General features: G+C 41.7%; 1 protein-coding gene across 3 annotated transcripts in view; it reads right to left on the bottom strand.

Moving 5' to 3' along the window:
• The window catches only part of LOC126921776 (mediator of RNA polymerase II transcription subunit 20), a 162,883-nt gene that overhangs the window by 143,869 nt on the left and 4,332 nt on the right, over nt 1-14,682 (bottom strand). The window contains exon 1 of one of the 3 annotated variants that reach the window (XM_050733643.1): nt 7,782-9,632. The exons of the other annotated variants lie outside the window; for them this stretch is intronic. The gene's annotated coding sequence lies outside the window, so the exon portion shown is untranslated. Of the gene's footprint in view, nt 1-7,781; nt 9,633-14,682 lie in introns of those variants that run through there. 3 annotated transcript variants of the gene reach the window in all.

Raw genomic sequence — 14,682 nt, 5'->3', positions numbered from 1 at the left:
AGCAGTTGAAGCATTAGGTCGGCCTGTGAGTTACGTTTTGGAACGCCAGCTTCGATAGAAGAATAGTACTATACTGTATCTCATGCTGAAATAGCTCCATTATTTTTAGTACAATCAGGAAATGCATTCATTTTAACTGATCTGCATGACTCGTGGATGATCACGTACCTAGTCATATTCGTACGGAATTCATCATCAACATCGCTATCGATTCAAAATTCTAAACTTTTTTTCGCCGACTAATAAATATTTCAACACAAAACAATCCTCAAACTGTCTTCTTCCGAAATGCTTTAGCTTTATGAAACAGTGGCTTGAAATCCTTCGTGGGTAGCGTATAAGCATTGTCGGTCTATTTATTACAAACTTTTGACACAAGCAACGAAGCTAGCGTGTCGAACGTTACCTAAACTAAGACGACGAAATATGTTTAGACGACGTTAACGCCTGTTTGAAAAGTATAATTCATCGCGCATCGTGCCACGACTTTCGCCTACTTTCCACCAAAGAAGGGACTCGCTATTCGCCAACCACCACGTTTCCATGCCGCACGCGAGGCGGAGATGGCTTTCTTGTCTCCGTCCGCGAAAAGTACTTTGGTTTCTTGAAACCGCTTGACGATTCAAGTCTTAGAATCCTCGAGGACTCCTTGGATCACGATAGACGCTTCTTCTTGTCTTCTTGCACGTAGAAAGTAGACGTCGTTCCCGTCGTTCCTGAAGCGAGCCAAAGGTTGAATTCAATCTTCTAGGTGTATACACAGAGAATCGTATATGTGCCTCTATGTTTCCTAGGTTGCTCTTTTCTAAAGCGTTCGTATTTTCGCTACGTTGCTCGGCATGGCCATTGCGGATGATGGATTAACTTTCGACGACGTTATTTCCCACGGCGATGCTTCATCGCGTCGCGTCACGACATGGCGCGTTTCGTGTCTGGTTTCTCAAATAATTAACATTCCCATAAAATTCGCCCGTTATCGTTGGCTAATAAAATTCTTTATTAGTTTACGGTGCTCGTTACGCTAGTTCGGATGAAAGTGGACGATGATAAAATTGTCCGTTGTTCGTGGCCGACAACGATACTTGTTACGGGGTCAAACACGACGTTAGAAGCATCGATATAACTCGTTCCCGGTGATCTCGTTACGAGCAGCCGAGAGAGGCTGCCTTATCGAGTTTCGAAAGCCGGTAGAAAGGTTCGTCCAGCTGCCTGATTCAATCGTGAGATTTTATTTTGCAACGGCCATAACGGTTATGTTTTACGCCGTTGCTAAGCCCGCAAATGCTTATATCGACTGGATGGAATGTTATTGCAAGCCCGTTTCGCGCGGACTCGAATCAAATTCCAGGCATAATGAAGCAATAGAGTTGGCTGTCGGTCTTTCCCTTTTGGCATCTGCTCGCATTGCTCGCGTTTTCACTGCGTCCGTCGTGAATTAATTACTGTTAGCGCGCGTATTCGTAGAACGCGTTTCGCGTTTTATTCTCGATCCTTATCGTGCAATGGGAGAATATTTTCATCGGAAATGTCTCTCATTCGTTCGATAGGATACGTTGAAATTAAATTTCATATTGGCCACGAATTCCCATATCGTATACAGAAAATTTCAATTTATATTGTACAATGTGCGGACGACGCGTGTAAACGTATGATACGCGTAAACAGTGCAACGATGTTTTTAAATAATAATTATTTATAATTTAATTGGTATTTATTGTTAAACGAGTAATGTTTACGAGAGGAAATGCCCTCATTTACGTTCGTATCTGAAAGAAAATGAAGAGACGAGAAAAGAAGGATAATGATAAGTAGTATACGCTTCACGTACTTCATATGCTTTATTTTCCCACTTAACTCTAAATCTTTATTATGAATCCATTACTTTGACACTACATTTTTTTTAGCATAATTCAATCAACACTTTTAGCCCCATAAATGATCTATACTTGGTGTAAGCTTCTCACAGCAAGAACTTCCATTAATTGCAAATCTAACCAAAAAACACTTATCGCCGCGCTTGCCATCTACGTAAGAACTATTACGAGCACTGCTTACTCGGTGAAATCATAAAATCTCGAATGGCTATTGCAATTAGGTCGCTGTCCACTTAACCCTGATCGCTTATCGCCGCTCGCTTACGAAGATTCTATCTCTCTAATACCCGCTAATTGATTCCGCCCTTAGTACTTCGTTTCCATTCTTACGTTATTAACTTACAGTCACATCATTCTCTCTTAAATTCGGTACCTCGAATCACAATAAATAACAACCGCGGATTTTCGTCGCGTTCTAAAACCACCTACGAATATCGTGAAACATCTGCGCGTTGATCTTGCTTGTATAATTAATCAGCGGCGACAACAAAAAGAGCAATGACGTTTACAAGATGCATTACACCATCCGTTGCCTTTCATCTATCTTCATTCGACGCCTTCACTCGTTTTTCGTCTGGTCCTACAACGTTCGCCTCTGTTTCGGCCGGTCCACGTCCCTCTTCATCGTGTGTGATGGTCTTCGGTGTCATCCTTCGTCGACGAGCGACGCGTACACTCTCGTTCATAAATATTAAGACACTTGCTTAGGTCCCTCTTGCATAATTCGGCTAACGTTGTCAGTGAAATTTCACAGGTCGTAACCTACGACTTATCAACGCCGATGATCTTGCAGATCTCCACGATTTCATTCCTCGTGTTCGTCTCTTACTTTCCCTAACTGTATGTGCACATTCACCTAAGGCAAAACGAATTATGCGCGCTGTATTTGATACCAGAAGGGGAGTTCATTGTCTCATATCTCCGGAGAAATATATTTTCCAAAATTCGGAGTGCGTTACGGTAGACATGGTCCACCGTAAGGGAAAATGAATTGTGTACGCTGTATTTGACACTGGCAACCGAGTATAACGCGTCTGTCATGTGACCAAATACGTACTTATAATCGACGATGTATATGTACGCGTCGCGTAGTCGTCGGACCGATTTTTTCGAACGGAAACCGAATCGTGAAGCAGAAAAACGACGATGCGTCAATGCCAGACTGGGACATCTGGCATCGTCATAAACATTCTTGCCGCGTGAAACCGCTGAAACCGTGACGGAGGACACGACCAGTAGCGAACGTACTATACAGAGGAAGAGATGAAAAAGGAAAGAGAGCGCGGAGAAAAAGTACGAATAGATAGGGAGAGGAAAAAAGGAAGAAAGGACGCGTAGGTGTCGGTGGGAGTTCACTGTGAAAACGAAGGGGAGTAAAGCGTAGAACGAATAGAAACAAAAAGGTACGGGGTAGGGAGAAAGAGAAGCGAGAAACGATGGACAGGTTTCATCGGGGAAAAGGGAGACTTGGAAGGAAAATGAGAGGGGCGGATAAGAGAGGTGCAGTGGCACTTAACGCTCGAGATGAGCGACTCGAGTTGAACCAATTCTCACCCAGTGACGTGATCGTTCCCGTGAACTCTGAACCGCCTAATGAATCAGCCAACGTTTATAGAAACCATAAATAATACGCGCACTCTGGCCAGACGCGTCTCGAGCAAGAAGTTCGGCAAGGAAAAACGTCATCGAGAGTTCGCGCTATGCTTTACTCGAGACGCTATTGTAGCGAAATAACGAAGTTGGTGGTGTAAACTCGTAGGATTTCGTAGGGGGGTCTCTGTCTCTTTGAAGTTTCCAGGAAACATTAACCGACCGTTGAAAATAACTTGGTTTTCTCGTTTTGAGATGGTCGCTTAATTTATTCGCCGTAAATCACGCGTACTACCGCTCGTAATTACTTCAACGACTTTGGAAATCGATGAACGTTGTTCAACTAATTTATATTTGGGAAACGTACAGCTTCGTCGATTATTCAATGTTGAAGCGTTATTAATTACGTATATTTAATTATATTTCAAGCTACACTTAGGCTATACGTTTAACCCCGCTACGAGCTTTGATTCTTTATATTTCAATGTTATCGTCATTTGTAATATTTCATCTTCTGATGCAGTTCGAACAAGCAACTCTGCGTGACAATTCTTTCATACGTTGCTCAAATTTGAGGTATTTTTTAATTTTCCAGCGCTAGAACTTACGCTCCACAAGAACGTTGCGAATGTTTTAATTCGCGGCCGTGACATCACGGCAAGTTCGTTCTCTATCCGAGCCCCTTGTATTAGGTTGTCTGAAAAGTGTCTTTCTTTTACAGATACGTCTTTTGCAACGATGCATCTTTATACAAACGTGAAATCTAATCTGTCGAACGTTGTGATCTTTATTTTGATAGAACAAAATGGATCACACGTGATTGGATAAAATAATATAAAAGGGAAAATGTAGTGCATCCATTATTTCCGTACAAAACAAAAGGAACTTTCCAGACGACCCAATACGTAAATAGATAAATCGAGGTTCCCCTAGTGGACTCGGGATCGCTTTTGGACGACGATGATCATGCAAGCACTTTGGCGAGAAATTTCGTGAAAGGGCATAAAGAAGAGGTTATTTCGCCAATGTTGCTATTGTCCACGGTCCTGGTTGTAAGTTGAGGTCGTTCCGCCTGTCCTCATCTATCTCTCGTGCTTTATAAACGCGCTGATCTCGTTGTTCGCGAGCTTCAAATATAACCCCGCGCTATGGAATCTAAAAGTATCACGGTTCGCTCGTTATGAATCACCGTGCGCCTCAAGTAAACTGCACATAACGGAGCTGGTCTTGAGTCACGTAGTACATATACCAACATGTACGCAAAATAATTAAGGTGCCCACACATCGTGCCTTCCGCTTAATTTGTTTAACCCATTAAGGAGCCAAGTTCCATTAACGCAACGTTCCGTTCGTTTTCGGTCAAATGTACAGTGTACACAATTAGATTCTATTTAGTCCACTTAGCAATTACGAAAAGGAATTTAGAGAATTTTATCACTACATTTATTTTTCCATTGCCATTTCTTCTTCCATCTGGTCGTATAATTTTACGAGGCTTCATTTTATGCGATCGAGTTTTTCATCAAATTATAGAAATTCTTTTTATGCCGCATAACGGGCTTCTGTAATGTATCTATCTTTCTAATACGTTTCTCTGACAGAACGAAATTTTACCATAGCTGTTGCCCAATATTTACACGTTATTTTACTGCTTGGTAATTCCTTAACCGGTTAACCAACAAACTGCTCTCTTCCTCTCTAACCGTTCAATATATGCAAAGCTTCAAAGTCTTCGATATAAATGCTACCTAAACCTGGTAGAAAATTTCAATTTTCTTCAGGCTACGAATATCTCAATTGTTTGAACTGTGGTTAGGAAACAAAGCAACTTGGCGGAACATAGGGACGACCTTCGAAGTGGAAAACTTTGCGAAGCTCATAAATGGTCTGCCAAAGTCGGGCTCCGTTTCTTGGAACTGGCGGGATGAATAGAGTCTGCGGCAAAAGTAGAACGTGTCGTGCAACGAAAGACGAAGTTGCGAACCGTAACGCCGGTGGAAAAGCGTATTTCGACTTTAGAAACGCGTGCACGCGTGCCGCAGTTTGCTCGCGCGGTTTCCACGGTGAAAAGGAATCGCAGTATTCACGGCCCACGAGATTTGCGAGGGATACAGGCCTCTGCGTAGACGGCACTGCGCAGACACTAAACAAAGCTCCCCCGAATGAATACGCGAGAATTTAAAGGGAAGTGCGGCGGATGCGGCAATCTTTAGTATTCAGCGCGACCGACGCAAACGTTTAAGAATCCCGCGGCAAACGAGAAACGAGCGTGCAACAGCCCGCTGACTTTTCATCGGAATCGTCTACAGTGTGATCTCCAAATCAATGTTTCTCTTCGTATCTCTTTTTTCTTTCGCTTGTACGAATTCGTGGTTGGTTTGGCGTTTAAATTTTTCCACGTAGAAACTGTTTATACACGCGGTTTGTCGAACGGAGGGAAAACTGATTTCATGTTTACAATTGAAAGCAAGATCTTTTCAGTTTTTTCGCACAGAGATAGTTTGAAATCAAATTTTACAAATCAAATTTTCTCGTCTTTTTCAATCCACCATGACGTTACATAAATACTGGATTATGTAAAATACTGTTTCGTAACAGTACCGCGCAAAGATTTAATAATCCGAATAAACAGAGGAACGTAGTGCCATGTTCGGATTAGCCGGTCGAACTCGAGCCTTAATTTTCAAGTTTATGCTCATACGCGTTAAGTAACTGAACTTCGACTTTGCGTTCATATCACTCAACATAGAGTTCAGAATTTAAATAGCTTGACTAATCCGAACGAGGCTCAATAGCATCGACACGATGTACCAAGTTTGCCAAAGTTAAAAATATTAAATGTGTAGCGACACATCAGCCAGAGGATAATTGTTGTTTTGCCTCGGAGTATCAATATCGTTAGGACATACATAATGCAATAATAAATAAACTCCGGGCAAAACAATGTTGCCACTACGTGCAACCGTCAGACAAAGTCGAATTTAAATTTTCCGGCGACCAGTATAAATAAACGAACGCGATCGTAAGGTGATCGGTTTTTCGTCTCAGTCTCGAGCGATTTTATTAGCGATCAATACACAGTCTTTAGCAAATCAATTAGTCTTAGCGAACATTCTCTGTATTTATTAATTATTTTTAAATATATTTGACGGTTTCAACGTCGAGTTATCCGGTCATTTAAATCATACGACCAACCATCCTCTACAAATGAACGCTAACTACGTAAATATCGATGAATTATGTAAAAGTAAAGGAAAACGAAGCAACGTGAAAGATTGTAAAACGGTAAACGGTTAGGCTGTGCGTTTCAGCGTCGGGGAAAATCGATCGCGTAATCACGAACTGAAAGACGTTGCACAGCTCCGCCGTCCCATGTCTAATGACGTAATTAGGGATGAGTTATTCCCGACTAGGCCAGAAGGCATGCCTATTTCCTTGCCGCTGATGTCATTGCCAGAGAAATTGTTACCCTTCCTCCGCTCTTATTACCACGTGTATCCACGTAACGCCTATCGTAATCAATTCTATGAACACGCGTGATTTTTTCATGTCACGCAATGTTAAACGAAGCGTTAAATCGAACGGAAAAGGAAAGGCCGTTTTATATATACAATATATAGCTGGTAAAAATAATCCAGAAAAGGAAGGATTATATCGATCGTCCGACTGTAAGCATTGACGTGCGCGAACCTTCCAAGTTTCATTAATTTCGAACAAGTTGGTCTGCGTTCCCCTTGTTAGCGCTCGTGTGTAACACTCGAGCGAGCCACCATCCTCGAAGCGTAAGGATACGAGGGGTGAAAACTGCACGTGCCCCGATTTTTCATCGTTTCACGGATCGCCGATACGTTTTCGTGACTCCTTCGTACTCGTCGCGAATAATATCGCAAACATGTTCATCTCCCTGGTTCTTACGTTGTAAGTCACAAGCTAGAAATTATCGATAAAATAGCAGAAGTGCAACAGATTGGTAAGTTATTGTGCAGAAAGTATGTAGAACAGGACTGTTCATAAAATTTGTATCACTGAATCAGAGTATCATTGAATCATTTGTATCATTGAATTTAGAGTATACGATTTTATTCAATTTCCTGCACTTGGAACGTAGAACATTGAATAAAATGAAATATCTAAAAGCCAAGTGTCCTATGTTCCAACATGCGAGAATTTCACGACGAACTTTTTGATTTTCTCCTTTTTTCGTATCGATTGAATGATAATTAATGTTAGAATATACCATTTCATTTAGTCTTCTATATTTAAAGCATGCAACGTTACGTAACGTTAAATACCTAAAAACCAAGTGTCCTAACTCACCGATAACAGTCGAGTTCATCGAGTCCTGGCGCAGAATTTCGCGACGTAACCTTTCCCTCTTTCACCGTGTAGTCGTCGCCTCTCTTCACATCTTCCTTTTCTTTTTTTTTTTTTTTTCATCCCTCGTGCGAGCATTAGGCAACTCGTCGATAGAGGGTTGCGTATTATTTGTTCCTCTACCGATACGTCGAGACAGCTCCGAACTTGTACCGACGTCCCAGACGGCTACGTCGCATCGTTTGGATGCTCCCAGCGGTTCTCAGCGGTTGTACGCTCGAGTGAGGTTTATCGACACCACCCCGGAAATTCGTCGGAGGGCGCGTGTACGCAACGCGTGCACTATGGCCAGGATTGAAATACGCTGGGCGTAATATCGCGTCGCGGAAGCGGCAGCGGTCTTCAACTCGGAGCTTTACGATCTCGGCCACGGGCAAAGCGGCTTATTTTAGACCGTCGCGTCGCCAGCCTCTCGTAATGCTTTTAAACGCGTTTCGCATAATGTCCTGCCTGTAATTTCATTTTCACAGCCACCAGCGATTCTCAACTGCGTAACTCTATGTTTGGCCAGTATTTCCTCTCTGTGTTTAGTCGCTACAGACACTCACCGCTGCACCGGATTAAATTCTAGTCGTTGTCTGTACATTAAATATCAGTTAGCTGCAGAGTTTCTCGATGTTTGCTGGACATATGTGTCGCTGTAACTGGATTCGAGGAAAGAGATTCTTGATTTTGGTATAGCGATACACGTTCTGCCACGAGGAAGTTTCCAGGTTTACAGGAAGACACGTTGTATTAGATAGTCAATTTTCACTTTATACGTTTAATCTTTAACTTCACCATCGTCCCTTGGGCAGTTTTTCATTCAAAAGTTTGATTTTTCTGTCGTTGAAAAGCGTTCTACTTTAAGGCAGATACGAAGGAATTGTTGTAAATGCGTGACTTGAGAACAGCGTTTCATAAAACGTACAAGATCTTATTATTCGTTGAAAGTGAGAACGAGATAGAAAAATTGATTTGAAGATCGCGTTATGGTTCCATTTATCAAGCATCGAAGGTTGTACTATACTAACGACAATAATAATTTTTAAGAATACTTCTATTTTGCTTTTGAAGCTACGTTAATAATAGAGCAACGAAATAACATCTACAAATATATCTTCCATCGAGTAATATATTCGACGAGCCAGTGGATTTACATTTTACGACTTTTTCTCGTTGGTGAAACGTCTCGAAAATTCAATTACGAATTTCCTAGGAGAACGAATGTTTGAGTTCTCGCCCGGAGAAGAAAGTTCGCGTGTATTTAACACGAGTGAGTAGGCAAACGTTAAGAGTCTCGCCCCGGATGAATGTCTTGATGCCTCAGTCTTGATGAATGAAGAAAACGCGACTGTCTACGATCCTCTAGCGGATTTTTATCCCTTTTTCTTGCCAAGTTACTAAACATCCGAGAAATCCAATTTAGGATTTTCGCGGTAACCACGTTTCCACTCGATCGAATCGCTTTCCAAATTCATTGTATTGGGTTGGCAACTAAGTGGCTCTCAGGTTTGTGTTTGCTTTCCAAACTTATTGTATCAATGGCTCGTTATGTTTCCTTTCCACATTAATAAAAGGACGTTTTCCAAGATTTTTAAACAATTAAATATCCTTTGCAACCGGATTGCCGTTTTCCTTGCGTTATTTATTTTCTCGTACACCTTTTATTTTGATTCGCCCGATACAAAATTTATAACGTGATCGTCGATCGTTACAGCGTTTATAGATAATAGACGAAAGAAAGCAGAAAATGGAACGTTACAGAAAATACGAAACGTGATTCGTATCTAGAGTTTACATCTAGCATCTAATGACTAGGATCAAGTTTTAGATACCTGTTCTGCCATATTATCAGAAAATTGAAAGAAACAGATTGACTGTCGTTTCCCACTTGAATTATCATGTTGAAGGTGCAATATAATCTAAGACATGACACGTATATTTATGTAATCTAACACGATGTTGTCTGCTGTAGGAGAGAAGGCTTTATCGTAAGCTAAAGCTTCACCGATATCAACAAACGTATTTTGTCGAAGAATTTTTTACGATTTTCGCTCGGGTCTCTAGCTTTATAGTTTCTAGGCGTATTTTCTTAGAACAACATTTTTTCCCGTGGCACAACTCAGACAAGCAGAACGTTCCAACGTTAGTTTCAAGTCGCGTCGTATGCCTCTGACAATCTCGTTTTTCCTCTATCGGAACGTGTCAACGTTGGTGCTTTTCGAAGACCATCGGTGTATTGTATTTCGAATACGTCTCAAGCAATGTCTGTGACAGGTTTCACGTGGTCTTTTTGATGCCCAGAGGTTCTCAGCACGCATCGGAATCTCTCTATCCCTTATTTTCTCATTTACAGTCTGTCACTGCCTCCATAATTTCGATATCGTTCCGACTGGTCTCCCAAATGTTTCTGACAGTTCCTCCTTCGATTTCAGTCATTCTCCGCATATATCTGTCGATGAAAAATTTAGGAACACTTTCCTAGTTGGTAAGAAAAATTAGTCGAGATACTTGAAAATCTTGCGCTGATTTTTCTTACTAAATATCGTACCTAACGAATCGATTTTTATAAGAATTTCAAGATTACGCATGCCAATATCAATTTAATAATAACAAAGTTCTACGTCGATATATTGCAAATTTTTACAAGTTACGCAACAGGTACTTGTTCCAAACTTCTGGCTCCCCTCTTTCACGTTATCTTGCAGATGTTTAAACGATCCCAGTCCATCGAATGCTCCCCTACCTTTCTCTGTTAAAACGTCCCATCTAGCACTTGCTCGTTTTTCAAAATACGATTAAAGCATTTGCAATGTCCTGTGCGTCTAACGTTTCAACTAACAACTCAACTTTTCTGAGATTCGATGGGGCATTTTAAATAAGGGACCCAGCACGTATAACGTACGATAGGTTCATGCCACGTAAACTAGAGAATTTTATTGTTTCATGAAGGGTGTACAGAGGATCCCATTGTTGGAACGCGAATTGTTCACGGAGCCATAGGGATTCGTTTCTGTTCACGTGGCCTACACAAAACACGATAAAGCATTTTGCGCAGAACGCATTCAGGGCCGGTTCGAATTAGATTTAATTACCGGTGCCGGTTGTTTCATTAGAGCAAATAACGACGAGTGCCGGTCGAGCTGATTTCTAGAGCGGAATGCGTTATACTATCCCGCGAATTTTCCACGGGCAAACACGTGACTAGTTTGCACAGTAAATTACACAAAAGTTTTCCCATACCGCGTTACCAGAAACCGCGTTTCATTACCTTCGCCACTCGATACCACTCTCATCCCCCTGTCACCCTCTTTGAACTCCGACACGATTCCACCCCCTCCCTTGATCCTATTCCCGTTATTCGTTCAGCTCCAATTTCCGATTTCAAATTTTTTCTCTCAAAATCAACCGAATGTTTGCCCAAGCGTGGTGGCCGATACACGCGGTTTAACATCTCCAAAGCGATAGCTCGTTTCGTCTTACGGAGCAGCGAGAATTGAAAGTTGCACAACTAAGTTAGTTCATTCGTCTATGCTTCTATCCTTCGGCGGAAGGAATCAAAGCGTTTTAAAGAGGATCTAGATTTGCCACTCACGAATTCCTCTTGAAGAGAATACTTCCATCTCGCTGTAACGCGTGCCAATGCCCGTTAACTTCTCAACACATGTTGATTTCTTGCAAAGAAACGGATATGAAGAAGCTGAAGAAATCAGACGAAATCTGTACAGGAATCCTTCGGTAATACTGTGGCGGCACTCGACCACGGAACTTTCCAACGGCTTCGCGACACAAAGCGCTATACCTTCAAAGCGTAAGGCCAACGTGCCTAATGTACCATCGATATCCCTACGGTTCTTTCGCCGAATATTCGAATATTATAATAAACGCGCGCGTAGTGGAAACATCGGGGGGCAACAAAGAAAAGAATCTGTTTGGTTTCGGACAAAGATTCATTCTGCCTCAAGCTGCGATCTGCGATAGGTTTAGCGTCATAGCGAAGCAAACACAAGCCGAGATACGTGATTATTATCTCTTGATTGTTAATCGTTAATTATTGTTGATAGTTAATCGTTAATTGTTGATCGTAAATTGTTGACTGTTGATTGTTCATAGTTTGATAAACCTTTTTTTGTTGAACATCAAGAGTATTTCTTGTGGGCATCTTCACCAACCATTGCCTCAATACAAAGATCACTGAGAATTGTCAGATTTATCCGAAACGAAAAAATCTCTACGATTCCATCTAATTAATCGATGATAACAACGATGCGAAGTTAATTCTTTGATTAATAAGAGAGATTACTAATATCTCGTAAATGTCCCAATCAAATAGAGAATCATAGAAGGAAATGATTTCTTGAAATTACTCGGCGACGTAACGAATTGTAAAGCTGTTCTTTTACAGAAAACAAGAAACGCTGATTTATTTTGCTTCTCGTGTATGGTGTTGATGTGTTTCCAATTTTCCCATATAGAATTACTCTGTTTCCACCAATTGGAGACTACCCTCTATCGTGAAACCGCCCAGCTCGTATTTCCAAATATATTCAATTTCACAATCCTAGTACCTTTCACCTGTAAACAGCAGAAATCAATATTTTACCGTAACCTGGCTGGAAACGAATTTTTCACCGGCGAAGAAAATCGTGTCGCGAACAAGGGGTGCGTCCCTCGATACGCAGTTCGCAAGAAAAACAACAGTAAAAATAATCCCTCGCACCCTTTCGTTGTCGGTGTCAGCGATCCTCATTCGCTGCTATCACCGAGTCATCCTCTCAGCCAGCAACGTATCGCTGCTCGATCGGCTGTTCTTTGTGCCTGCGACATCGCGCAGCTTCCTCGAGGGATAATTTCGCGTGTGCACCACTGTCTGCTTACTCGGGGCAAATAGGTATGCAGTTATTCTGAGACTGCCGGGGTGAATGGCCAGGTTCTCGTGCGCACACGTTGCAGCAGCCTCTCCGCGTGTTCGCGAAAGCTCGAATCAAATATCGTAGACGATCGGTGGCCGAACATCGCAATAACACGGCAGATTGTTTGGCTACCGGGAGGTTCTCGCGGATGCAACGCGAGAAATTCGCTTGCATCCGACATCGTGGACTGGGACGAGTCCGGTCGGTATCGTTTCGCATCCGAAAGGCATTTCAATCAAATTTTTGGTCAGGATCGAGTGGCAGATCGATTGGTTTCGCTGGTTTTCTCTGCAACGAACGTTCGTTGCCGCTTGAAGTATTCGCGGCTCGGTTCTGGATATTCGAGAAGTGGAAAGTTATTTAAAGCCACGTTGGCACTGCTCATCTTCGAGTCACTAGAATTCGATTAGTCGACTCGACAGAAGTTTCTAACTCTATACCATGCGGCGCTTCGAGTTTTAGAACGTTTCAGCGTTTCCACGCTTCGAATCTGATTAATGTTGTATACTAACTGTAGGAAAATTAGATGCTCTTGGCGGGAATTTAACCGTTGATTCGAACGACATAGATTAGGATATAAGTAACGACATAAGATAAATGCTTCGTCTTTAAATGGATAGTGATTCAAATCACGAGAATTTACATATAGAAATGTTGATATTTGTTATCGGTAGGTTAAGCTATAACGCGATGTAATGTACTATTTATATTTCACGTACGATAAATAAATCGCAACGTAAACGAAATTCTTTATATCGCGAAGGCTTGCATTTTCTACGATACACGCGTGATAACGCCACGACGAATATTTCCAATGTGTAAATGCTGATTTATTCCAGCGTTGAAATTAATACATCGAATAATGGTCACGTACGAATAGAATAAAATAATTTGATATTTGCGCCGGTGCAATAATTGACCTCAGAATCGATCACAGTAACAACAATCGCTAATTTTCGATGATAGTGTCGGAGGTGTTTGTGCCGATGGATAAAGCTACATATTTCTCGTGCAAGCGAGCTTTCCAGACGGCCATTTGATTTAACATTCGAACAAGAGTTTGCCTGTTTCCTTCCGTATCGTTTATCCATGAAGCGTGGCGCATTAAGCGATGCTCATTAACGGCTCATCAATATGAAAAAGCACGATCCTCCATTCGAAATTACATAGACCGCCGGCGGATTATCGAATTCAGTCGATTTCCGTTCGAGTTCGCCGATAAATTATTTGCCGCGTCCGGCGCCACGGTGCGCACATTCGAAATAGATGCTCGACCGCGGATTCGCGCAAATCAAATTTGCATATTATTTAAGCGATCCGTGGTTATTGAACTATACACAATGCCCGCATACGCGCCGTCTACGAACTTGTAAATTTTATAGCTCACCGCGTTCCTCCATCGCCGTTGTTCCCTCGCCGCGAAAAGTCACTGGAACAGGTACAACGTTACATTCCCGACCTATTCCTAAAATGTACGTTACGTTTGACGGAAGCGCGAGCGAGAACAATCGATCAACCACGTCGATGAACCTCGAATAAGTAATTAGATTTTAGAAAGTTCCATAAGTTGTGGTTTTGATGAATCTTCGTGTTTGAGTGACCATATGACGCAAGAAGTAATTTTCCTAGTGCATATTCATTCGTAAAAATCAATTATATCGTCTCATAGTGTGCTACTGTACCCGCATTCTTGTGAAAACTAGGCAAAGCCACCACAGTTACCATCGGTTATCAGCCCTTTAAAGATTTTTAGTCCCAGATTTTTCCAAGTTGCTGTTGTTTTTTATAAATTGGATATTCTATGTTTGAATGAAAGATGTATCCATGTAATAAAAATGACGCAAGAATTCTTACTGCTCGTCTTATCCGCAGTATTTCATTTTGGTAGAAATGGTAACGAAAATTGAAAGCGGATATCGATGTCAATCACGGGATGTACTAAAATATCT

This window comes from Bombus affinis, chromosome 11 (assembly GCF_024516045.1).
Source record: "Bombus affinis isolate iyBomAffi1 chromosome 11, iyBomAffi1.2, whole genome shotgun sequence".
Classification (NCBI taxonomy): domain Eukaryota; kingdom Metazoa; phylum Arthropoda; class Insecta; order Hymenoptera; family Apidae; genus Bombus; species Bombus affinis.
This window is presented reverse-complemented; position numbering and strand designations above follow the sequence as displayed.